A 27,660-nucleotide genomic window follows, 5' to 3' on the forward strand; every position below is an offset into this window, starting at 1 on the left:
CAGCGGAGACAGCTGAACTAGAGATAGTGCGCACACCTAAACAAACAGGGCCGGGATGGAGCTGCAAAAACACAAAAGGGCTGCATGCTGGCATGGAAACTGCTCAGAGCTGAAACAACAGAAGCTGAAGCTGAGCAGAGTCAGCCTGGAGTGTGTGGTTTACCCGGGTCTGTTTTGGAGACCTTGGGAAAACAGCCTATAGATACATACTCCACATTTGCAATCCAAAACCGGCACAAAAGAAACCACTCTAACATGGCCATATTGAAGGTCTTCCTGGCTGTTATCTCACACAGTGTGTTCTGTCTGTGCCCTGTATTTCATCCAAATACTGTTAAAACAAATAGAGACAGTGGTCCCTCACTCAGGCCACCTCGACCCGGCCCTTGGTGCACCACCTGCCTTCTGAGCTCTTCTCAGCAGGTGAGGCTCTTCTGGTCTGGAAAAACCACACTGGTTGGGTGTTCTAGAGGAGGGATTCAAGATCAAAGGCTTGAGTCAAATGATCCTAAACCCTCACCTGTAAGATGCTCTTAATAATAACTCCTTTGTACTGTTGTTATAAGAATTTAATGCAATTAATTGTATTATTGTAATGTAAAATGCATTATTATTATTATTAGATGCCTTACCTATGTAAACAGTCTAATAATATATTACTCAGTACTCACTATGTCCTACCTGCTGCTGCCTTTGTAAGTAGCATCTCATTTGGGATAAGCACCTTAATCCAAGGTCTCATAGCATATAATCGGTAGAACTGAGATTTGAGATCCTTTGAATTGACAGCAGAGTTCATGTGTAACTATTGCTACTGGCCCTTATTTTAGTATCTGGTATTTGGCAGTAGCAGTACTGACTAAATTCATTTAATTAAATACAGAGCAGTCCAAGCATGTATGCTCTCTCTTGGTTTCATACAAGTGTCCACAGTGCAATCCCCAAACACTGTGCCTTCCTGTTTTCTTTTTTCACCCTCATGTGAGGGGATGGCATTAAATCAGACTTTCCTGAACATGGTTATGCATATATGAGCATCTCACTACAGGATTCCACTGTCTTGACAGAGTTTGAGACCATTGCTGCTGAGAAAATTGATGACTGCTGGTTTAGAACTTTGTCTAACAAGAAAGATGAAGAGCCTGTTCTACTTTGAATTAGGCAAGTGTTTTTTCTGTGGTGAAGTAGATTCTATGTTCCTTCTCTTCCCTTACCTCCCCACCCCCCCGCCCTTTTGTCCTTTTTTTAAAGCAAGTGTGCTGACTACTGTGCTTTCTCAGGTCTGTTGGCAGGTTTTGGTGCAAGGAGACTATGCAGGAACCTGCCTGTTTTGCTTAATGACTTGAATAAACCACAATTGCTGAGCAAATCTCAGGTTGAAGTGGGCAACATGCACAAGAGATGCTTATCAGGCCTGAAGTGACGCTGCAGGATGCAAGAGTACTTCTCCCAGATGTGGGCTCTAATCTGGAAGGCACAGGCCCAGGAAGAGTGAGAGTAGAAAAGCCAAGCAAAGGAAGCTGTGCTAGGGATCTCTGATCCCTCCACTCTTCATAGCATTATTGCTGTTTGCTGGCTTTGCTATTATTCTTGCCCTCGAGCCCCTTTGGCTTCATATGTATTTATCACACATACTCAATGCGTCCCATGTGCCAGGGGTGGAATCATGAGACACAGTTCATATCCACATTTTTGTTGCTTCTTTTTCCTATGCATCCCCTAAAGCTGGAAATGTCAGTTTCTGTTCTTAGAATTGACTCCTAGCTCTAATTTATAGTAAGAATCAAGGAAACACATCTGATCAAATTTTTAACAATAGAGCAGGTCTCACCTTTTCACTTTTTCTTGTTTTTAAGTGGTTAATCTAGCAGCCCTGTTTTAGCTTATTCTAATATTCCCTAATTTGTTAATAAGTACATTTAGAATGCCTGTTATCAGCAAGGCATGATGTAATCCACATTCTTGATGAGTGGGTTATTTTCATTTGCACTGATCTTTTCAGTGAGAGTTTGCAGAAGTTGAAAGGCGAGTCTGTGCTCAGCAACTTGCCTGCTAGTAAATGAACCAGCCACCTTATTTATGCCCTTCCTATGACACAGGTCCTCAGCTCACCCACCCTATAGTTGTCACACAAGACCACCTGTGACCAGCCCTGTCGGGTCTGTATTCCTCAAGCCCTCTCCTCCTCAATTTCTGGGTACTTTTCAGACATCTTTGTGTTGTTTGTTTGTCTTATCATGTCTTACTGCGTCATCCCAGGAATTTTCTGCCTGTATTTGTTTCCTCCACAGTGTGTAGACAAGTGTCTTGACCAGAATATAGATACACTAAAAGTACTAGTTGGTGTGATTAACTGATATTTGACAGAGTGATTCTGTTTGAGGATGCCAAGAATTAGCAAGCATTTCATGATCATCTGGGCTATTTAAAGGAGATGTTCATTCTCTAAATGGACTAAAACTGTTCTCCAAGGGATTCTTAGGTGCTTTATAACCCAAAATTCGTGTTGGCCCAAGCAGGCAGGAGGACATCACATCTGTCTTATGGGGGCTCCCTCCACTCCAGGGCAGAGAGAATGTCATTCAGAATGAGGCTAGTTTGGAATTCATATGAGCACCTGTAAATTGAGGGACTGGAGGACTCAGGCCAGAGAGAAGGGAAAGGTGGATGAAGCTGAGATGCTCAGAGCCCACCAAGACCTCTACCTCAGCCCCTGCTTCCTCAGGTCTTTATATACAAAACTGGTGAACTAATGTTTAACAGTTAAATTTTTGAGGAACTTTAAAGCTTACAAAGGGATGCCTAATGCCTGGGGTAGAATGGGCTTTCATTTTAAAATTGATATTTGAGGAAAGAAATCCCTCTGGATTAGCTTGTTTTAAATTCCACCTTAATCAGCAGCCCGAGAATTTATTTTCATGATCATAATTGAACTTATTTGTTCTTCCTGTCTGTGACTGTATTTCATGAGAGGCCATAGGCTGGAAGGAAGTCTTGCTCTGGGCTCAGCTCTGTCCCATGTCACCTGTGCTTTTTCAGATGTGCTGCGGCCTCTGGAGATTTGTTATTTCTTCTAGAAAAGCTGCCTTTTTACCTCTATCTCAGAGTAAAGCAATTGATAAAATAACCAAGGTTATTCAGCTAGCAACTGTGATTCTATGATTTATTTGTTCAACAAATATTTATCACGTGTAACCTACTAAGTGCCAGGTGTTGTTCTAAGCATTATGTATAGGACAGTGAACAAATGGACTCTGCCCTTGAACACATGTGCCCATCCCTTGAGGTGGGAGCATAGGACACAGTAAGCAAAATAAATTGGTAAGTGCTATTGGGTTGGAGAAGGTGAGAAGTCTGTGGAGGACTCCATAGACCTAGAGCAGGGGAGGTGGAAACTCATACGTTGACATAAGGAGGTCAGGGGAGGCTTAACTGAGGTGACTTGGAGTCATGATGGAAGTGAGGATGCAAACCCCAAGGATCTCTGGGGACACAGCATTCCTGGCAGAGGAAAGAACAAGTGCAAATGCCCCTGGGCAGGAGCTCAGTGGCACATTTTAGAAGTAGCAAGCAGTGGAGTGATCCCATGAGAGGATAAGAGATGTGGTCAGAGAGGTAATGGGGGCTTAATTAGGTAGTGTCTTGAAGGCCTTTGTAGTGCATCTTTACTCTGAGAGAGACACAGGAGGGTTCCAAGCGAAGGAAGGACATGATGTGATATATCTTTTAAGAAGAGTTACTCTGCCTGAAATGCTAAGAAGAGACTGTAGAGGGGCAAGGATAGAAATGGGGAGCTCAGGAGAGAGACTGTTGCAGTGTTCTGGATAAGAATTGCTTCTGACAGAAAAGTGGTAGAAAGTGTTCAGATTGGGGACATAGTGAAAATTTGCAGATGGAGAAGGTGTGTGTACGAAGAGAGTGGAGTCAAGGATACTCCCAACGTTTCAGTCTGAACAACTGGAGAGATGGGATTGCTATTAATTCAGGAAGGATACCCTGTAAATACAGCAGACATTTAGAGATGGATCAGTTCTTCCAGGCTGGGCATTTTACATTTCCATGTGCATCAGATCTCCAGGAGGAAATGTTGAGTAGACAGTGGGATACAGAAGTATGCAATTTAATGAAGAGATCTAGGAGAAAAATATACAATGTACTTGAGAGTCATGATATATAGATGGTATTTAAAGACATTGGCCTGGATGATATCACCAAGTATGAGTGATCAAGAAGGTATATTAGTCAGTTTTCCACACTAAAATGAAATACATGAGTTTGGTAACTTATACAGAAAAGAAATTTATTTAGCTCACAGTTTTGGGGGCTGAAAGTCCATATAGCATGAAGACAGTTCTGATGAAGTCCTCCTTGGCTGTATTACATCATGGGGGATGGCATTAGGGAAGAAGAAAATTAAGAGAGAGATATCACATGACCTGGAAGGAAGCCCAAGAGTGGGGAGGGGCTGCTATTACTCTTTTATAACAACTCACTCTGGAGAAAATTATCTCAGGGTCCCACGAGAACTATCTTAATCCCTTCTGAGGACAGTGTCTCTAGGGCCTCCACTAGGTTTTTCCTTATAAAAATAACACCACTTCTCACATCTCCCAACAGACTCAAACTATATTCAAAACATAGAAGAAGGTATAGAAAGCAGAAGTTCAGTACCTGACCTTTTGGACCCTTAATATTATAGTCTGGGATATAAAGAGAAAATAACAAAAGGAAAAAATCATAGCAAACCTTGAAAAAGGACAGTCATAGTGACTGAGAGGTGTCCCAGAAGCCAAATGAAGAAAAGCATAGGAAGAAAATGTAATCGGTTGTGTCAAATGCTGTGAATGTGTCAAGTCTATGGAGAACTGGCCTTGCTTCAGCATTCTGGAGACCGTTAGTGGTCTAGATGAGCACAGTTTGGGTGTAGTGGTAGGGCAAATGCTTTTTTGAATGGAGTTTAAAACGTAATGAAGGGAGAGGAACTGAAAATAAGAAAAAAGACTCTTGAAAAGTTTTGCTACGTACATGTATGATTACATGAATGGTGTGAATCTACATTGTGTGCAACCGTAGAAACAAAAAGTTGTACCCCATTTGTGTACAATGAATCAAAATGCAGTCTGTAAAAATAAAAAAATAAAAAAAAGAGGAGGCTCCCTTGACCTCTCAAAAAAACAAATAAAAAACTTTGCTGCAAAAGGAATCAAAAACAGGATGGTGCTTTGCAGGGGAACTTTAACAAGCAGGCTGATTTGTTTTTGTTTTTTGTTTATTTATTTTTTTCTTTTTTTGGTAGTACTAGGAATTGAACTCAGGGCCTCCCGCATGCCAGACAAATGCTCCACCACTGAACTACATCCACAGCCCTAGTTTTTGCTTTTTATGTGGACAAAACAACAGTATTTTTGGTTTGCTGCTGGTGCTGATCTAGTAAAAAATGATGTTAAGGGGAGAATTGCTATAGTGTGTGTTACACAGGTGGGAAGGAATGGGACCCACTGGAGAGGTCGCCTGATTTTAGGAAATGGAGGTTCATCCTCCATACCAGGAGGGAGGTTGCGTGTGTGGGCTAGGTTCTGGCAGCTGAGTAGAGGTGGTGGTGATTGGGAATGGAGGTTCTTTTCTATTTCTTCATATTTCTCAGTGAAATCAGAGGTGACTCGAGAGAGTGGTGCTTAAGAAGAGGATGGTAGTAGTTTGAGGGGGAAAGAAAAGGAAGATGTATCATGGCCATTTAGAAATAGGAGAGTGCATGGACTAAAGTCTGACACTGTAAGAGTCATTTCTAATCGTGGTGTTTGTATGAACATTAACCTGCATTTGTCAGTGCTCTTCCCTTTTCAAGTGCCTTGTCCCGTGTTGATTGCCCCAACAACCCTATGAGGTGACAGGAGAGTAGGATGTTCTAAAAGCACGTAGCTGCAAGTCCAAGTGTGGGTCTCAAAGCCTGGTCTTTTGAGTGACAGTATAGAAGTCTCAATTAATAATTCCCTCAATTAATAATCTCTTTCTAAATGACTCCTAATTACTGATGATTTTCAGGTATGACAGTATTCACAGATTTCTATTTCCCTTCTGTGTTTCATTGCTCTGAGTAGTCCTAGAGAGAAAAGATCAGATTAAATATTCTTTGTCCATTACTATTAAGTGTTCAGTTTCATCATTTTTAGTTATAGTGTATTATATAGCAAATTTAATGGTGAGAAAATCCTTGCAGAGCTTAAAAATGAAACCTGCTTAATAGGAAAAACATAGCCTTGTTAATGGAAGTTCTGGTTGCTTTCCAGACTATAAATACATTTTTAGAAATACTTTAGTTAATATGGGAAGTTATAATTTCCTTAAGTGCAAAGTATTATTATAAGTAGGGATGAGGTATTTAGAATTTTTCTCCTTACTTTGCAGTTACATCTCATACTATGCTAATTGTTCATATGCATAAGTAATATTGGGCTAAAATATCTCTCATTTTCCCTTAGGTATGATTAGAATTTCTAAGGTTGGATTGATTATTTCCCTATTGTATTAGAAGTGGTTTAATCAATTTCAACTGCTACATCTCCTCCTCAAAATGCTAATTTTTAAAATGAACTCTTTGACAAATTCCACCCTCTGAATATTTTCTCATTTCTATTCACCCTCTTTGAGACCTGATTCTGTGCCTTAAATCATGTTTGTGAAGCTCACATTGATAGCAGTCAGCATCTCAGTTTGGTATTACTGTCTATACCATAAATCACTGGAGTTTCTAAATCTTTCAACAGCTTGATTCAGATCTTGTGTAAGATTTAGTTAGATTTAGTGCTGTAACAAGTGAGCACAGATTTTGCTCCTTCGTAAAAACTATAGGCATTGAAATAACTTCAGAATGTCTGTAAAAGAAGCGGATATTTAGTTTGATAGCCTATTATAATTGTTAGTTCATTAATTTAACAGAAATTTATGAAGATATTGTGGACAGACCTCCTCTACAATTCTTTAAGATAAACTAAGTTTTCTTATAGTGTTATTACACAGGATGTAAGGCAAGAGGTTTGAATTAGAATCTTTGATGATTCTTTAAATAGTCTATAAAAAGAATGGTAAGAATAACAACTTTGAATGTCACTATCTAGTTTATAAAGAAAATATTCCCACAAGTACTTTGTAAATAAGAAAATATTCCAATAAGGTATTTTTGTAGTAAAATATGTATAACATAAATTTACCATTTTAACCATTTTAAAGTATGTATTTCAGTGGCACTAATTAAAGTTCAGAATGTTGTCAACCATCACCACTATTTCCAAAACCCTTCATTATCCCAAGCCCAGTAAGTGCTTTTTAAATGATATGAAAATATTAAACATTTACTGTACCAGTTGACTCACCTTGACTAATGCATTGGGTTTTAATAGGTCAGTAAATGAGTTTCGGATCACAAACTATCCAAAATGAGTGTTCATTTTGCAATCGTCTCATTTCTTACTAGGCTGACCTCAACCACATCTTTTGACTCATTGATTATTATTAAAATCTGTTTTTTTCGGGTAAGGTGATTGCTTTCATGAGTCTTCTCTTAATCCTTTTATCAAAGTACCACAAGATTAAACTAGACATTTGTTAGTTTCAGATCAAAGAGAGTTGACGATCATGTGTGTTGCCACATGTACGGTCCAAAGATTAAAGTCGGTTCAGTTGAAAGAGACTCCAAATAACAGGTGACTAAAGGAAACAGCACATGAACTAGAATGAGAGAAACTTTCTCTTACCAAGTCATTATGGGTCAAAGCCTTCCATGAACTGTGTAAGAACCATAGAGAGGAACCAGTTTGGTAAAGTCCAATGAACTGAGTATACTTCCAGTAAATCAATAGCTTTTCAGTTTAAAGAATTGGCACATTTGCTTTTAGATTACAGTGGTGATGATTTCCTAGTAACTGATGACACATCAGTAAATAATACAACAGGGTTTCCCCAGGTGTGATATGCATATGATGACCTACACCCCTTTTTCTTCTATAAAATTCATATCTGTCCCTAAGGATCTAGATTAAATGTAGTTTCTTTTCTGAATCCTTCCCCAACTCCCATAGATGGTCATTGAATCTTCCTTTATGGTCAAATAATACTTCACAAAAATTCCAGATTATGGCAATTGTCACATTAAAGTCTCCTTTTCTCTGCACTATAAGCCTCTCAAGGGTAAGGGCTACTATGTCTTATTGCTGCTTGTATTCCCAGTGTAGTTCCTAACACACAATGGAAGCCCATTAATCGTTGAATGAATGAATGAACAAATGAATGAATTAATCATCTAAGCATCCATACTGGAGTTTTCATTTTTCGACAGTGTCTCAATTACAGTATGTTCATATTTTATTTACTAAGGCAATCAGCAAAAACACATGGAGTCCAATATTATGTGTTGAGGTAGCAGACTTTTCCATTTGTGACATTATCGGAAGCCCAAGTGTTCTGATCATGAACTCCTGGGCATTTGCCAGTTATTTATGAAACTCAAGGTGGCACTCCCAATAGGAATTCCTGGATGTCTGTGTTTGTCATAGGAATTGAGGACACACTACTAGAGAACATGTCTCCTCCAGATCCTCTCATTAGACTGAAATGTCCTCCACCTGCTTTGTTCCTTTGCAGAGGTCCCCTGCTGGTTCCGACATGGGTACTGTCCAGGGCAACATCCTGCCTGGTTTGGTGTTTGTCCATTGGTGCGGGTCTTGGCACTATTGCTGGCACCTCAGAGGAAATAGAACAGAGATCAGCTTGTCCCAAGGTGTCACCAGAGATCTCTGGACTAGCCAGAGGGACCTCGCTCCTCACCAGGCTGTATTCATGTGCAAACCCAACATCCCTTTACTTTCAAGAGATTTCATGAGACTCATCCCTTTATTTTCTCTCTCTTCCCTTTGTTTTCCTTGTGGTTCCTTCTTTACCCTAAACCAAAGTTCATGAAGTTCTAGGTGGTAGAGTTCAAGTGATTAAGGAGGGAGCATTTGGAAGCCCTGATTTGATTCACTGTGCACAAACCCAGTCTATCTCACAGACCCTCTTTGCCTTGGTCCCTCCATGTAGTGCACAGTATACAGAGAAGCATCTGAAAGGCATATGAATTCCACTAGGCCCCAAGAGGACAAACCCGGCAAGGACATACTAAATTTATATGAATTTAACACTATTAGCTAGAGACAAGCCATGGTATGCTGAAGAAATTGGCAATTTGGAAAACTAGCAACCAACTCCTAACATTAATCTTGTCTGCATAACGCTACCTTGGTGAGTTTTTGTTAAGAATTCAGGGATTTAACCGGTCTCCTAAGCCAGGCAGTTGGAAAGATTTATTTTCTTGAACTGAAATGACCAGTGAATTCTGTGAAAGCAATTAGACTGGTTTTGTAGAGATACTGAAATTTTCCTTCCCCATGATTAGCACAGAAATCAAGCCTTGCTTGTTTGTGCCCTTTTGAAAACAAAACCTCTGTTCTGTTGACTTTTCTCTGACTCTGGAAAAAAAAAAAAAAAGCACATTTGTCTACTTGCTTTGGAGAGTGGGGTGGGGCTGGGGCATCTGCTCCAGGAGTTGAGAGTTAAGGAGTGCTTGGGTCTAAAGCCACTATTCTCCAGAGGTGCATCTTAGCAAAAGATCAGGAATTCCCCCACCCACCCCAAACATAAGTACCAATGTAATTGCCTGTGTTTTCCAAAATAAATATGTCCTTAAAACTTAAGTCAAATACTTTAACCTTTTGAACCATCTGTAAAAAGATGAATAGTAGGGGGACAAGTTACCCTTCCTTTAGAAGGAAGACTAACCTGAACTTAGTTATAATTATAAGGAAAGGAGAATCTGGAAAAGTAATGGCAGGGTCTAAGTTTACCTCCTGTAGCACTTCAACTGAGAGTATTTCTGTTTTCATTACATACAGCTGCCTGAGCATTTTCCACTCTTTGTGAGATGTTTTTCAAATTTCTCATCTACTGCATGCTTTAAATTTTAATACTGTTATCGACACGGAAGGTCCTGGTTTTTTGCTTCTTACTGATCTCATCCTCTTGCCTTTTGCTGCTGGAAACTTGCTGAAAGAAGCCTGATTGCAATGCACAGTCTTCAGCAGTGAGGGCAAAATGGGTCCTGGATGATCAGACTCGGAATGGGGACCTGTTGCCTGCTTCCTAGATGGAGATGTGAGGGCATTGCTTATAGACACATCCCAGCTGCTGGAAACAGAGGTCAGCAAGGATGATACTGGCACTGAAGAACTACGCCCTCTTCTTTAGCAAAGAGTGACAACTTAGAAAATAGATTTATTAGAGCAAACATGAAGGTTAATGGGATTTCTGAAAAGGGAGAGAATTGATATAAGGTATATTATAGTCAACACTGAATAGGAGGCTTTGAAAAACATCAACTAATGCCCCTTTCCAGGTGTCAGCCTGTAGCCAAGCAGTAAATGGCTGCATACAATCCTCATATGCACTATCTGTTGATTATAAACAAAATAAATTGAGAACATGGGAAGATTTGTTTCATCAAAACTTGGAATGCCTTCTAATCACTTTTGCAGGCAGTGCATAAATCAGGGCTCACCCTCCAGCATTTCCTAATAATGAAAACATAATGTTCTGCCCCCATCCCATCCTCACTGCAGGACTGCCTTTCACCTGGAAAGGCCAGGGGCTGTAGTGCTGTGGATGAGACCAGGCAGAAGCCCTCCATTGATACGGAGGTGTGCTTTTCTAGAACTCCTTCCTTAGTTTGAGATTTTCAATTTTCTATTAATTCTTGGTTCCCATGTAAACATCTGAATAAAATATTTCAAATGTGTAGAGTATGGACAGTAGGATGGCGAAGAAAATGTTTCAATCGTCCAGTTTTCTGAATTTAGTCCTCTTGATGCTTCTGTCTCAGACCAGATCATTTTGAATAACAGAGGTCCTTGGCTGGGTTCCAGGTAGTAGGAAGCAAGCTGGCATTTAATTCCATTCTCTCTCTCACCTTGCCCTTTATTAAAGTAGCACTGATTAGTATAAGTTCATTTCACTGATTCATTCTTTTATTTATGTAGCAAATATGCACATAGGGTTTACTGCATGGGAGACACTGGGTTAGGTGCTGGAGAGGCACAGACAAATAGGACAGGTTGTAGTTTGGAGGAGTCCCCGGTTAGGTGGAGAGTGTAGGTGCTAAGGAAGTGGTGTTAAGGAAGCCGAGAAGTGAGAAGACTCAGTGAGAAAGGAATGGGGAAGAGTTCTTAAGGGGGGATCATTTGCACTGAGATTGAAGAATGAATGTCCACTAGGCAGACAATGCACTTGAGATCTCTCAGAAGGGGAGCAACAGATCAGGCAATAGCAAGTGGGTGAGAGATTGTTCAGGGAGCCAGAGTTATGAATAGTGAAGTGAACAGAGAAAAATGGCAAGATGTGCTTTTTGACTTGGAGCATCTTCCCAATGGGCTTTGCATGTAATGCCTAAAACCAAGGCTCACCAATCAGTTACTCTTGACCCTTGGAAAGTGAATTCTGGTTTATGAATTACCTTGGTGATACACTAAGCAGTTTGGATTCCTTCTAAATATTCAATAGGGAGCATTGAAGGATTTGAACTTGGGAATCATATGCCCATATTTCATTTTGGAAAGTATATTGTAACTCTTGTTGTGAATGACCAGACCTACCTTAAATCATCTAATGTCAAAAGAGAACTTTTTTCCCAGTCACACTAATGGAAACTTTGAGGGGTATTCTGGCTCAAGCAGAGTAGAATCTAGGGGTTAAAATGGTGTCATCAGAACTTGATCTCCATGTGTCTGTCTAGGCCTTTCTTTCCACAAGTCTCTAGTCTTTCTTCCCCTCTGAGTCTCCCTCAGTACCTGTTTTCTGTGAATTGGCCTGATTCTTAGGAGTCCTTTTTCAGTGATAAAGATGGCCACTGACTTCCTCAGAGTTATTGCCTACATAGTAACAATATAAGGGAAGAGAAAACCTTTTTTTTACAAGCTCCAGGGAAGTAGTGCTGGGGGATTCTCTGGTTGGCTTTGGTTGACCACATGCCCATTCCTGAACCAATCTTTGTAGTTAAGGATCTGGATGTTCTGTCTAGGTCTGGGCCAGACACCACCCACTTGGCGCAGTGTTCTGCTAACTTCAAAGAAAGGCAGTTAATTGTAGCTGTCATATTCCACTGCAGTATAGAGGGTGGGATTGAGGAGAGGGGGGGTGTAAAAACAAAACATTCTCTCTCCTCTAAATATTTCTAAATAATGGCTTTACCTTTTATTTATATGGTTAAGTATGTCTAACTACCTTTCTCTCAATTTCTTTTTCTTTTTCTGGTCTAAAGCTGATCTTCAAGGACAGAGGGAATTAAAGATTTAAGTGAATTGCTACAGAAATAGAAGATAATGCAAATTGATACTCACAGTATATCACAGATACACAAGGGCACAGCATCCTGAACCATTCACATGAATTCAGAAACATATTGCTTTTGTATGAAGACAGATGGATATGTTATGGAATAGAATGCAATTAACACATTTTAAAAGCAAACACAAACATAAGGCATCACGGAAACTTCTGCTTTTACTTTGGGCTGAGTCTCAAGCCCTCTTGGGTAGTCGTTTACCCTCATCTGCATTTGCGGATAGTTAAGGAGAGGAAGAAGACCCAGGAGCACTGGAATCCATCATTAAGCAAAGCCACACATAGTGATGTCTTTATGCAAAAATTATGTGCCAGGAGGACATATTGAGGAATTAGTTAGTGCCCCGAAACTTTCACACCTCAACAGTTAGGATGGGGTTGGGGAGGAGTATGCTGGGAGCCTGGAGTGGAGTCATATAATTCTGTTTCATTGCTTGGCTTCTTTTTACAAGGTGGTCAGCTACCTTTACAAACCTGTTCTTCACACATTCTCAGCTTTAATGGAGCCGAATACCTTTCCCCCCTCCCCTCTCTCTTGGTATTTTATGAACTGGTGAAGTAAAGCCTGTTTTTAGATACATTTACGTTAATGGCACTATGATTTGCATTAAAAGAAAGATTAGAAATTCTCAACATTTCTGGTCAAATTCACCCTTCCTAATGCAGTGCACATTATCTTATTCCTTCCCTGGGAGAATTAGGAAAGTTCTTGCCCAAAGGAATGGGTTAGTTAGTACTGAACTGCATACTTTGTTGAAATTTACACTGGGCATTGTCAGATCAAGTTACAACACAAGATTTACAGATCAGTTATGCCGTGATTTTAGGGAAAGGGAGAATGACTAGGAGGTTGAAAAAGAAAAAGAAAAAGAAGCACCCAAACCTTGGCTTTTAAAGACATGAAATTGGAGTCCCTTTGTGACTTTTGAGGAAGCACTTTTCTTAATTTCCATTCAGATAACAATCTCCCTAACCTTTTCCTGGGAAGCTCATTCATGGCAGAAATACCACTCTGAATTTTCCTGAGAAGGTCTGGCCAGCTATACAGGGTGGGCAGGTTTGGGGGTACCCTGTTTCATCCAGTTGATTTGATAATGCTTTCCCAAGTTTACTGGATCAGTACACCTGAAAAAATTAAAATTTTAAGACATAAAACATGCTGTAGATATAGCTAGGCCTGGACCTGACTTTAGGGAGAATGGCCCACTTAGGCATTTAGAGGATGAGAACCAAATTAGAAAGATATAAAAATTAGAAACAGAAGCCAGAATGACCCCATTCCTTAATGATGGGCCTGAGGGAACTACTGTGGTTGTCAGGCTTCTTGGCTTACATCTGTAACCACAGACATTTTAGTGATAATGCTGTATTTGAATAGCAGCAAAGGTCACCGGATTAGGAATTTTGACCTGTCACTGCAATAGGGCTTAGGTTGGTCTCTTTATTTTTGTTCTGCAAGGTCTTTTGTGCAGCAGTGTTGATCTCTTGCTGGGCCAGGCCTTGAGTGGAGGTGGATGGCTTCATGTTTCTAATGGGTACTCCCCAGACTCCTGCTGCACACGTCCTGTAGGACAAGGAGTCCAAGCCCTCACTGTCTTGGAGCTGCAGTACAGGGTATTCCCTCAGATGTGACTACAATGATTTTGCTGCCAATAGACCTTCTTTCCAGGTATTTCATTCATAATTTGATTTGTGAGCGATTTCAAAGGGCTGTATATTGACCTTAACCTTGGCCAGCGTTGAACCTCTTTGGCCTGTCAGTGGTTAATCCGTCAGCCCTGCCTTCCAGTTTGGCTCTCTTGCCTCTTATCCTCAACATCTTACCTCATCTCTGCTTTGAATGATCTCTTGTCCATTTGTTGGAAAAGGGGGAGTGGTTGCTCATGTGCCGCAGCTGTGACGCTGAGTGCTTGTGGGTCCTCCTGCTTTGGGGGAGTTTAGGGAGCCCTGGCTTGCCCTGATTTTCTACCTCCCACTTTCCCAGTATTACCTGTGGTTAAATTCCATTGCAGGTCTGCATGTTGGTGATTCTAACTTTGCTTAGGGGCCCGGCTTTACGATAGTTGACTTTCAGACTTTCTGGAAAATACCTTGGGAGGATACCACTTAGAATTGTTGCAGCAGGGCCCACTCCTTCAGTCATGCAGGCTCTGTCCCTGTTGCTTATCCCAAGACATCCTAGCTTACATTTTATTTTTTAAAATTTTATTTATTTTTTATTTGTTATTTTTAGACATACATGACAGTAGAGTGTATTTTGACATATTATACACACATGAAGTATAACTTATTCTAATAAGGATTCCATTTTTCCTAGCTTATATATTAAACCTTAGGACATGAGGTCTCATGAGAGCTAACTCTATTTTCTTAATATTACAATCTATTAAGTCACAGGATAGTGTAGACAGTTAATTGAAGGAAATATTGCTAGATATAATTTATAGATGATGCACAGGTTAAAACATTCAGTGGGTATAATTGTGCTCATATGTAGATTCTTCTTTGAAGGACTTCTTAAATAATGAAAAAACCTTATTGAGTACATACACTACTTTGGATGACTTTCTAAGTGCTCTTTGTGTATCTCCTCTAACATTCACAACAAACCTGGATAGTGAGAATTAGTGTCCCATTTACAGAGGAAGCAACAGAAATACTTGCCAGAGGCAGAATCACTGTCATTATAGAGGTACATCTGACTTCAAAGCCAAAGCCATGCTACGCAGCTGTGAATTCTCAAAGAAGAATCTTGGAGGTTATAATTAGTAACCTACCATCAGCAGGAGAAAACGCTTTTGAGCATTCTCTTGAATGTGCTTCATCTTTGTTCATTGAATGATTGAGTCTTGCAGTGTGCCAGGTGCTGAATGGAGTCTGGAGTCGCAAAGGTTAAGACTTGGTGCTTACCCCAGCATCTCACAGTCTCCAGTTGAACAAGGGAGCCACTTGTTCAATAGCACTGTGGGTCTGGTGTTGAAAGTTCATAAAACCGTGTTTGAGCTTTGTCTCATTCCAATCTTTCCCGCTTTTTCCCCTGCTTGTCCTGAAGTAACTCACTTTAGTGGATAGCATAAACCATTATAGATCCTTTTTTTTTTTTTTTTTAGGTCTTAAAACAATAACAACAACAAAAAACACAGAACATATTTGATCCCTGGAGCTGTGTGCTTTTTGCATCCAGGTCAGATTCCACAGAAGTTGCTAAAACAATATAATTATATTTCACATTTATATGGCTCCTTAAAACCTATTAAATACTTTCTATGTACATTATTTAATTTGATTCTCATAAGGGAAGGTATTTGATCCTTATTTCCCGGCAATGACTCTGAGGTCACTCAAGAATGTGTGGCTGGTCAAGTGAAGCTTTCTGAAAGAAGAGAGGTATATTGAATAGAAGAAAATGTGTTTATATGTATCCCAAGTAGAGAACAAGCAACATGCCCTCAGCAGGACCCATGGTTTGGCTGATCAGGGCCAAGAAATGGAGTAGCAGAAAGCTGGGGAAGGCAGATGTCTTGATCGGCTCAGGCTGCCATGGCAAAATGCAACAGACTGGTTGACTTGAATAACAGACATTTTCTCTTAATTCTAGAGGCAGGAGCCAGGTGCCAGTCAATTTGGGTCCTGCTACAGCCCGCTCTCTGCTTGCGGATCTCCATCCTCTTGCATATCCTCATGTGGTCAGGGAAGGGGAGATCATTCTCTGGTGATCATTCTTCTATAAAGACACTCTTCCTATTCTGAGGGTCCCACCCTCCTGAACTCATCTAAACCTAATGCCTATCCAAGGCCCCATCTCCAAATGCTGTCATGCTGGCGATTAAGGCTTCCACATGTGAATTTGGTGGGAGAGAAAAGAGTTGAGTCCCCAGCAGCAGGTGTGATAATGGGAATTTAGATGTTAGATAGAGGGAGATCTCATTCTGGAGTGGTTGGGGTGAAGTATGGACGTATAAATATGGATATGAAAGGCACAATTACTGTGGTTGTAGAAAACACTCTCTTGGTGGTCGTTCGGACTATGAGTAAGAGGAAGGTGGAATTCATGAGCACTTGGCATACCTTAGCCTTTCTCTCCGCTCTGTGGCATTTCACAGTCCCCCTGCGGCAAAGAAGTAGCAATCACATCATATTGGGTGTTATTGCCATTCACATAAGCAGGATGCTCCAATATGGGGTGTTATGTTATTTTGTGTCATTTATTTATCTTTGAGGCTGTACAAAGGTACTGGCTATCTGTTCTTTTGAAATTCTTTTGTTCCAATTTTGACTCCCTGGGAAATTTCCTTGTCCATTGAGAGGACATTGCTTTCAGTGAGACCCCACTGGAAGTAACAGTGCTCGTACCTTGGCTCAGGTGCATGATGAAAAGCGCATGTGGGGTCTTATGTTCTTTTGATATGCCCACCTGAATGTGGAGCGTCCCACTGAAGTCCTTTACTTCTGAAGTTAAAATGATTTGGTGACAACTATAAAAGCCTTTCTTTTTTCATGGTAATTATAATCAGACATCTGAATACATTTATGCAGCTATGGCTTTTCAGTTTCACATGTAAATAGATGCCATCAGAAGTATTTAGAGGGTTGATTTAGCTTGTAGAGCTTCCATTTAAAACCCATTCTTATGTTTCTAGCATTTTCAGCAGCAAGGCGAAGGAAGCCAGTCTGGTCGTAAATGACTATGGGTGAGCGTGTTAATTCAAAGCTCTGTACTGTGTGAAGATTACAGTGTTATTTTCATCTCACAACTACAGAAGTGTACATTTTGAAAATAAATAGCCTTACTTTGGCTCTTTGAGGACATTAGAAGGGGCTAAATAGCCAATGTATCAAGTATTAAGGCCCACTGAGTTTGTGGACACAGGGGTGGAGGGAGAGTGGGTGGGCAGGGCAGCTGGGCAGGCATGTGGTACTGCCTGCTGTGGGCAGTGGCAAGCTGCAGATCTGGCCATGCTCAGGAGCTGCCTTTTTGGACATGGCATTACTTGAACTTCAGAGGGTATTATGCACAAATCTGAGGAAGATTAAGAGATCTGGGTTGCTCTGTACTGTGAGAGAAGATGAGATTAGCTTTCTCCAGCTAGCACGAATGGATACATTTTAAAAAGCATTTTAACCAGTTCTCCTGGAATCTATCACAGCTGTTAGCTCCTAGGGTTTAACACACTGACTGCTAAGGGTATGGGTATAAGGGGTTCTCTTCTTTGTGGTGAGCTTTGAAAACCCTGGTGCCAAGTGAGACTAGCAGGGCTGCTCCAGACCTGATGGAGGGAGGGAAACGCCACACAGAGCTTGTTTGCAAATTGGGTGGCTTGACAGTGTGAAATAGAAATGCGGTAATCAGCTTCCACTGTCAGGCTTCCAGCACTGAACACCTTCTGTTTGCAAAGTCAGAAGTAAATGTTTTCTCCTCAGCTTCTCACACACAGTGATGTCATCCCCCCTGACTGTACAGTCGTGTGGAGGAAATCAGCCAATATTTTTGGTTTCTCCGGATGGGGGTGATTTCAGAATTCTTAGTTCTTTATGCGCTTCCCTTTTCTCCGGGTTTGTTTTGCTAAATTGAGAGTTGTCAATAGGTGACCTCTAAGATTCTGGAAAGATTAGTAATATAGTAGTCATTTGTCTATATCAGGCACCCATGTTACGGCTTTCATTCTCTGCTTTGATTAAACTTCACTCAGATCAATATGAAAGACCCTTCCCTTAAATATATATATATATTCTAAACATATTTTAAAACTAAATTTTATGTTTCATAATTTTGAACATTCTTTTGGTAATAAAATTTGTATATTTTCTGATTATATAAAGCAAAATCATCTGTAATTTCATGTCTGTGATGATTGTGAATACTATTTGAATGCACATCCTTTTCTATATTTTTCTTTGGTGTATGTTATATAAAGAAATTTTTACTACTTAGATCATATTCTACATAAATCACATTGTTGCTGGGCATGGTGGTGCATGCCTGTAATCTCAGCAACTGGGGAGGCTGAGGCAGGAGGATCCCAAGTTTGAGGCCAGCCTCAGAAATTTAGTGAGGCCCTAAGCAATTTAGTGAGATCTTGTCTCTAAATAAAAAAAAGGGCTGGGCATGTAGCTCAGTGGTAAATTGCCTCTGGGTTCTATCTCCAATATCAAAAACAAAACAAATCAAAACAGATTGTTTCTTCCCTTAACCTCTTTCCCCACCCACATCACCATGGACCAGTATTGAACAACCTAGTTTATATACTATACTTCTCCCTTGTTTAGGTGACCATCTACAAATGTGTATATTTATGTTTTGTTTTGTATAAAAAGGTACCATCCAAAACAGTCTTGGCCATGTGCTCAGGATACATTATCCACTGAATGGAAGACAAGGCATTCTAAAAATAGTGGGATTACTGCAATATGTATTCCCTGAGCATTACTTTTCTTACTCAGCAGTACCTTGTGAACTTCCCTTCTTGGGATAGTATAAGGCCAATTTACTCTAGTGGCCTTAAAATAGGATGTGAATGGAAGCCAGTCTTATTATTTTTTTTTTCTATGTATAGTCAGCTCTATGTGAGCTACAGTGGGTCACAATACTCACTATGTCATATTGAAGCTCTGTATTTTAGTTAGTTCTAGAAACTAACAAAATACTATAGACTGAGTAACTTATAAACAATAGCAGTCAATTTTTTACAGTTCTGGAGCCTGCAAAATCCAAAGTCAAGGTGGTAGCAGCTTCAGGGTCTGCTTAGGGCCCACCTACTGAGATGGTGCCTACCACAGCCATGCCCTCACGTGGTAGAAAGGGCGAGGGTGTCTCTCTGAGGTTTCTTTTATGAGTCATAATTCTATTCATGAGAATGGAGCCCTTATGGCCTAATTGCTTTCTAAAAGTACCCCTTCTAATATCACTGTATTGAGGACTAGTCTCTAGCATATTAATTTGGGGGAATGACAACATTCAGACCATAGTGCTTTTATTGGCACTGGGATTTATTTCTGGGATCATCTGTCTGTTGTTCTGTTATTTATTAACATGCAATATTTTGATTCTAACGAATTTAAGTCTGGAATGCCCCCTCTTCATTATTCTTTTGTAAAAAACATTCTTACCAATTTTTGGGGCACTTAATCTTACCTAAAAATATTTTATCCTTACTTTAAAATGTGTGTTCTAATTAAACATAGGTTTGAATTTTGAATTTTTTTAATTAAATATATATGAATTTTGAATTTGTACACTTATTTCTTTTTATTTTATTTTAAATGTTATTATAATGCTATTATTTTTCCAGTATTTGTTATATAGAGAAAAGCACTTAACTTTTCCAGTCACCTGATCTAATTCATTCATTGACTCTAGTATTTATTTTAAAAGGAGTTGGAATTTCTGGCAGTATAAACATATCATTAGAAAGTAGGGAAAAGGTTGTCTTCCCACTTACTCTATTTATATTGACTACTTCTTTTCCTGTTGAATTGTGATAATAGCAGTTATCCCATCTTATTCCTGAGGTTTGTTTGGAGTGATGCTTGCAATTGATTTTCTGTGGTTAGGTATTTTCACATTTCAAGAGGTTTATTTTTTTGTAGTTCACTTTAAGATTTATTAAAATCGCTGTTGAATTTCACCAAATGCTTCTCTAGAAACTATTGATGCAACCAACTGCTTTTATTTTATGTATTTGTTACAATAGTGAATGATACTAATTCATTTGCAAATGTGGAAACTCCATTTGGCTATTGGCAATATTCATTTAATATATTTTCGTGTTTTATTTAGTAGTGTTTTATTTAGAATTTTTGCAAATATTTCCAAGTTAGATAGCTCTGTAGCTTTTCTTTATTGTAATACCTTTATCAGTTTTGATTTTAGAGTTAAACTATTTTCATAGAATGGACTTAGGGGTTTTTCCCTGTGATTCTATAGTATTGAATAATTAAAATAATATATTTCTATTATTTGTTAGTGTTTTTTAAAATTCATTTTTATTGTAAATAAATGGGATACATCTTGTTTCTCTGTTTGTACATGAAGTAGATGCATACCGTTTTTGTAATCATACATTAACCTAGGATAATAGTTTTTGATTCATTGTTTCATTTTTTTTTCTCCCCCACCTCCCACTCCTCTTATCCCTCTATACAGTCCCTCCTTCCTCCATTCTTACCCCCTCCCACCCCCATTATGTGTCATCATCTACTTATCAGCGAGATCATTCATACTTTAGTTTTTGAGATTGCCTTATCTCATTTAGCATGATATTCTCCAATTTCATCCATTTGACTGCAAATGCCATAATTTTATTATTTTTTATGGCTGAATAATATTCCATTGTATATGTGTATATATATATATATGCAATATATATACGGAATATATATATATATATACACACATTGTTATATATATATATACACCCCACAGTTTCTTTATCCATTCATCAATCGATGGGCATCTAGGTTGGTTCCACAATCTGGCTATAGTGAATTGAGCAGCTATGAACACTGTTGTGGCTGTATCTCTGTAGTATGCTGATTTTAAGTCCTTTGGGTATAGGCTGAGGAGTAGGATAGCTGGGTCAAATGGTGGTTCCATTCCAAGTTTTCTAAGGAATCTCCACACTGCTTTCCAGAGTGGCTGCACTAATTTGCAATCCCACCAGCAATGTATGAGTGTACCTTTTTCCCCACATCCTCTCTAATACCTATTGTTGCTAATATTCTTGATAATCGCCATTCTAATTAGGGTGAGATGGAATCTTAGGGTAGTTGCATTTCTCTTATTACTAGAGATGTTGAACATTTTTTCATATATCTGTTGATTGCTTGTACATCTTCTTCTGTGAAGTGTCTGTTCATTTCCTTAGCTCATTTGTTGATTGGATTATTTGTATTCTTGGTGTAGAGTTTTTTGAGTTCTTTATAGATTCTGGAAATTAGCGCTCTATCTGAAGTATGAGTGGCAAAGATATTCTCCCACTCTGTAGGCTCTCTCTTCACATTACTGATAGTTTCCTTTGCTGAGAGAAAGCTTTTTAGTTTGAATCTATCCCAGTTGTTGATTCTAGCTTTTATTTCTTGTGCTATGGGAGTCCTGTTAAGGAAGTCTGATCCTAAGCCAACAAGTTGAAGGTTTGGACCTACTTTTTCTTCTATAAGATGCAGGGTCTCTGGTCTGATTCCGAGGTCCTTGATCCATTTTGATTTGAGTTTTGTGCAGGGTGAGAGATAGGGATTTAGTTTCATTCTGTTCAATATGGATTTCCAGTTTTCCCAGCACTATTTGTTGAAGAGGCTATCTTTTCTCCATTGCATACTTTTGGCCCCTTTGTCTAGTATGAGAAAATTGTATTTATTTGGGTTTGTGTCCATGTCTTCTATTCTGTACCATTGATCTGTCTACTTTGGTACCAATACCATGCTGTTTTTGTTACTATTGCTTTGTAATAGAGTTGAAGATCTGGTATTGCGATACCCCCTGCTTCGCTCTTTCTACTGAGGATTGCTTTAGCTATTCTGGGTTTCTTATTCTTCCAGATGAATTTCATAATTGCTTGCTCTATTTCTGTAAGGTACATCACTGGGATTTTAATTGGAATTGCATTGAATCTGTATAGCACTTTAGGAAGTATGGCCATTTTGACAATATTAATTCTTCCTATCCAAGAACATGGAAGATCTTTCCATCTTCTAAGGTTTTCTTTAATTTCTTTCTTTAGTGTTCTGTAGTTCTCATTGTAGAGGTCTTTCACCTCTTTTGTGATATTGATTCCCAAGCATTTTATTTTTTTCGATGCTATTGTGAATGGGGTAGTTTTCCTAACTTCTCTTTCTGAAGATTCATCACTTATGTATAAAAATGCATTGGATTTATGAGCATTAATCTTATATCCTGCTACTTTACTGAATTCACTTATGAGTTCTAAAAGTTTTCTTGTGGAATTTCCTGGTTCCTCTAAATATATAATCATGTCATCAGCAAATAGGGATAGTTTGAGTGCTTCTTTTCCAATTTGTATCCCTTTAATTTCCTTGGTCTAATTGCTCTGGCTAGAGTTTCGAGGACAATGTTGAATAGAAGTGGTGAAAGAGGGCATCCCTGCCTTGTTCCAGTTTTTAGGGGGAATGCTTTCAGTTTTTCACCATTTAGAATGATATTGGCCATGGGCTTAGCGTAGATGGCCTTTACAATGTTAAGGAACGTTCCCACTACCCCGATTTTTTCTAGTGTTTTGAGCATGAAGGGATGCTATATTTTATCAAATGCTTTTTCTGCATCTATTGAAATAATCATGTGATTCTTGACTTTAAGTCTGTTGATATGGTGAATTACATTTATTGATTTCTGAATGTTGAACCAACCTTGCATCCCTGGGATAAAACCCACTTGATTGTGGTGCACTATCTTTTTAATATATTTTTGTATGCAATTTGCTAAGATTTTGTTGAGAATTTTTGCATCAATGTTTATTAAAGATATTGGTCTGAAATTTTCTTTCCTCCATGTGTCTCTGTCTGGTTTAGGTATCAGGGTGATATTGGCTTCATAGAATGAGTTTGGGAGGGTTCCCTCCTCTTCTATTTCAAGGAATACTTTGAGGAGTATTGGAATGAGCTCTTCTTTAAAGGTTTTGTAGAACTCGGCTTAGAACTCATCTGGTGCCGGATTTTTCTTTGTTGGTAGGCTTTTTATGACTTCTTCTATTTTATTACTTGAAATTGAGCTATTTAAGTTGTGTATGTCCTCCTGGTTCAGTTTAGGTTCATATGTCTCTAGAAGCCTGTTGATGTCTTCGAGATTTTCTATTTTGTGGAGTATAGATTTTCAAAATAGCTTCTAATTATGTTTTGTATTTCACTTGTGTCTGTAGTGATATTTCCTTGTTCATTCCAAATTTTAGTAATTTCAGTTTTTTCTCTCCTCCTCTTTGTGTGGCTAAGGGTTTATCAATTTTGTTTATTTTTTCAAAGAATGAACTATTTATTTTGTCAATTTTTTCAGTTTCAATTTCGTTGATTTCAGCTCTTATTTTAACTCTTTCCTGTCTTCCACTACTTTTGGTGTTGCTCTGTTCTTCTTTTTCTAGGGCTTTGAGCTGTAGTGTTAGGTCGTTTATTTGTTGATTTTTCTTCTTTTTTTGAATGCGCTTCATGAAATAAATTTTCCTCTAAGTACTGCTTTCATAGTGTCCCAGAGATTTTGATATGTTTGTTCTCATTTACCTCTAAGAATTTTTTAATTTCCTTCCTGATGTCTTCTGTTATCCATTCATCATACAATAGCATATTACTTAATCTCCAGGTGTTGGAGTAGTTTCTGATTTTTTACTCTGTCATTTATTTCTAATTTTAATTCACTATGATGTGATAGAATACAAGGTAGTGTCTCTATCTTCTTATACTTGCTAACATTAGCTTTGTGGCATAAAATATGGTCTATTTTAGAGAAGGATCCATGTGCTGCTGAGAAGAAAGTGTATTCACTCTTTGTTGGATGGTATATTCTATAAATGTCTGTTAAGTCATTATGGATTGTGTTATTGAGATCTATTGTTTCTTTGTTCAATTTTTGTTTGGAGGATCTGTCCAGTGGCAAGAGAAGTGTGTTAAAATCACCTAGTATTATTGTATTGTGGTCTGTTTGATTTCTGGAATTGAGAAGGATTTGTTTGATGTATATGGATGAGCCACTATTTGGGGCATAGATATTTATGATTGTTATATTTTTATTTATAACAAAATTAAATTTATTTTATTTTGATTTATTTTCCCTTAAGCAGTATGAAATGTCCTTCTTTATCCCTTCTGGCTAACTTTGGCTTGAAGTCCACATTATCTGATATGAGGATGGATACTCCAGCTTTTTTGCTGTGTCCATGTGCATGGTATGTTTTCCCCCATCCTGTCACCTTTAGTCTGTGGGTATCTCTTTCTATGAGATGAGTCTCTTGCAGGCAACATATTGTTGGATCTTTCTTTTTAATCCAATCTGCCAGTCTATGTCTTTTGATTGATGAGTTCAGGCCATTAACATTCAGCATTATTATTGAGATATGATTTGTATTCATGGTCATTTGGCTCATTTTTTTTTTTAATACCACTTGGTTTCTCCTTTCTTTGGCTGTTCCTTTAGGGTAGTCCCTCCCTCTGCTGATTTACATCATTGTTTTTCATCATTGTTTTCATCCATATTCCTGGAATATTTTGCTGAGAATGTTTTGTAATGCTGGCTTTCTTTTCGTAAATTCCTTTAGCTTTTGTTTATCATGGAAGGATTTTATTTCATCGTCAAATTTGAAGGTAAGTTTTGCTGGGTATAAGATTCTTGGTTGGCATCCATTTTCTCTCAGGGCTTGAAAAATGTTGTTCCAGGCCCTTCTAGCTTTTAGGGTCTGAATTGAAAAATCTGCTGATATCCGTATTGGTTTCCCCCTGAATGTAATTTGATTCCTCTCTCTTGCGGCCTTTAAAATTCTGTCTTTAATTTGTATGTTAGGTATTTTCATTACAATGTACCTTGGTGTGGATCTGTTGTAATTTTGTGTATTTGGAGTCCTATAAGCCTCTTGTACTTGACTTTCCATTTCATTCTTCAGATTGGGGAAATTTTCTGATATTATTTTATTGAATAGATTATTCATACCTTTGGTTTGTTTCTCTAAGCCCTCCTCAATCCCAGTAATTCTTAATTTTGGCCTTTTATGATATCCCGTAATTCTTGTAGATTCTGTTCATGATTTCTTACCAGCTTCTCTGTTTGGTCAACTTTGTTTTCAAGATTAAATATTTTGTCTTCAATGTCTGAGGTTCTGTCTTCCAGGTGTTCTGTCCTATTGGTTATGCTTTCTATGGAGTTTTTAATTTGGTTGATTGTTTCCTTCATTTCAAGGATTTCTGTTTGTTTGTTTGTTTGTTTTTTCAATATCTCTAACTCTTTATTGAAATGATCTTTTGCTTCCTGTATTTGCTCTTTAAACTGTCAATTGGTGCGATCATCCAGTGCCTGCATTTGCTCTTTCATCTCCTTGTTTGCTTCCCTGATTATTTTAGTTATGTACTTCTGAACTCCGTTTCTGACATTTCTTCTGCCATGCTGTCATTGGATTTTATTGCTATACTATCTAGGTTTGTTTGGGACATTTTCTTCCCTTGTTTTCTCATATTGCTCAGGTATCTACTCCTCTAGTAAGTGAACCTCTGGGATATTGCAGATTTCCTCTATTGACTAATATTGTCTCTGTAGATTTCCAATAACTCACCTCTTAGCCTTCAGTAGCCTGAAGTCTTGGAGGAAGTTGATAATGCAGTGCTCCACTAGGAAGTTGCCCCTCTAGGGGTGGTGGCCTTCAGGTGGGGTCTAGTCCCTGTCAGTGGGCAGAGGCGCTTCCACTTGTTGACTGATGGTCAGCCACAGGGGGACTAGACTGCAGACTGGGGCACGTCTGATCTGGGCCTGTGTCACTGGTTCTACTGCCCTGGTGGGAAAGCCTGGCCTGGTGGGGAAGTTTCACTGGGCAGCTCTCCTCTGAGAAGTTCCCTTCAGTCCAGAACTACCACCTGGACTGGGCAGTCCTCCTATGCGATGATCCCAGGGGTCCTGACCTACCGCCTGGGCTGGGGAGCCTGGCCCTGCGAGGGACTCCCTCTCTGAGCAGTCCTCCTCTGCTATGTTCCCTGGGGACTGGAGCTACTGCCTGGGCCTTGGACCCTCACTCTGTGTGGAAGCCTCTCACTGTGCGGCCCTCCTCTGCAACACTCCCGGTTGACTGGGTTCTCGGCTCCAGCAGTGGAGTCTCACTGGGCCACTCTACCCCATGAAGTTCCCTGCGTTTGGGGACTACTGCCCCATCCAGGGAGCCCGCCCAGTGGGAGAGACTCACCCGACTGCTCTGAGTTGGTCCCGAGTCTCTCAATACCTCCTCTTCATGACTCCTGGGTCTTGTCAAAGGTCCTCTAGCCTCCTGTAGGTGTCTCAGGAAGGGAGCTGCCCTTCCAATGATGATGGCCACGCCCTCAGGAATAATTGGAAATGCCTGCACCAGCCTATAAAGAAGCCTCTGGCTAGCTCCGATGCAGGCAGGCTGGCTGGTCTGCCGGCTAGCTCCATGATGGCGACAGACCTCTTTGTGGTGGTCGGGTGGTGTTGCTCAGTAGTGGCATCTGTCTTTGGCCTGGTGGCTGGGTGGGTTGGCTGCCCGCCGCCTGTCTCCTTAAGGCAGGCGGGTTGGGTGCCCGCCTTGCTACCTCCGCTATGCAGGCAGCCTGACTCACCCGCCAGCTCTCTCTGACTGCGACCGACCAGTGATGGTGCCGTCCTGGGTGCAGGGGTCCTATTTCTTAGTGTTTTTTTTTTAAATGCCCAATATTTGTTTATTGTCTTCCTTTCCCTTGGGTGCTAGTTATCTTGAATATCGGCAAACAATAGCAACTTAGTTTTTATTATTGACTTTTTTTATTGTAAACAAATGGATACGTGTTGTTTCTCTGTACATGAAATAAAGGCATTTGTGTAATCATCAATTTACATAGGGTAATGTTGTTTGATTCATTATTTTTTCCCCTTTCCCCCACCCCTCCCACCCCTCTTGTCCCTCTACACAGTCCCTCCTTCCTCCATTCTTGCCCCCCTCCCACCCCCCATTATGTGTCATCATCCACTTATCAGTGAGATCATTCATCCTTTGGTTTTCTGAGATTGGCTTATCTCACTTAGCATGATATTCTCCAATTTCATCCATATGCAAATGCCATAATTTTATCATTCTTTATGGCTGAGTAATATTCCATTGTATGTATGTGTGTGTGTGTGTGTGTGTGTGTGTGTGTGTGTGTGTGTGTGTGTGTATCATGGTTTCTTTATCCATTCATCAATTGAAGGACATCTAGGTTGGTTCCACAGTCTGGCTATTGTGAATTGAGCAGCTATGAACATTAATGTGGCTGAATCTCTGTAGTATGCTGATTTTAAGTCCTTTGGGTATAGGCCAAGGAGTGGGATAGCTAGGTCAAATGGTGGTTCCATTCCAAGCTTTCTGAGGAATCTCCATACTGCTTTCCAGAGTGGCTGCACCAATTTGCAACCCCACCAGCAATGTATGAGTGTACCTTTTTCCCCACATCCTCTCCAACACCTATTGTTGCTTGTGTTCTTGATAATCGCCATTCTAATTGGGGTGAGATGAAATCTTAGTGTAGTTTTGATTTGCATTTCTCTTATTACTAGAGATGTTGAACATTTTT

The 27,660-nt window shown here is 39.5% G+C and overlaps 1 protein-coding gene across 5 annotated transcripts in view; it reads left to right on the forward strand.

The window, feature by feature from the left end:
* The window catches only part of LYPD6 (LY6/PLAUR domain containing 6), a 138,964-nt gene that overhangs the window by 45,105 nt on the left and 66,199 nt on the right, over positions 1 to 27,660 (forward strand). The window contains exon 1 of one of the 5 annotated variants that reach the window (XM_079134391.1): positions 10,215 to 10,227. The exons of the other annotated variants lie outside the window; for them this stretch is intronic. The gene's annotated coding sequence lies outside the window, so the exon portion shown is untranslated. Of the gene's footprint in view, positions 1 to 10,214; positions 10,228 to 27,660 lie in introns of those variants that run through there. 5 annotated transcript variants of the gene reach the window in all.

Source organism: Sciurus vulgaris, assembly GCF_902686455.1.
Source record: "Sciurus vulgaris genome assembly, chromosome: 3".
NCBI lineage: Eukaryota > Metazoa > Chordata > Mammalia > Rodentia > Sciuridae > Sciurus > Sciurus vulgaris.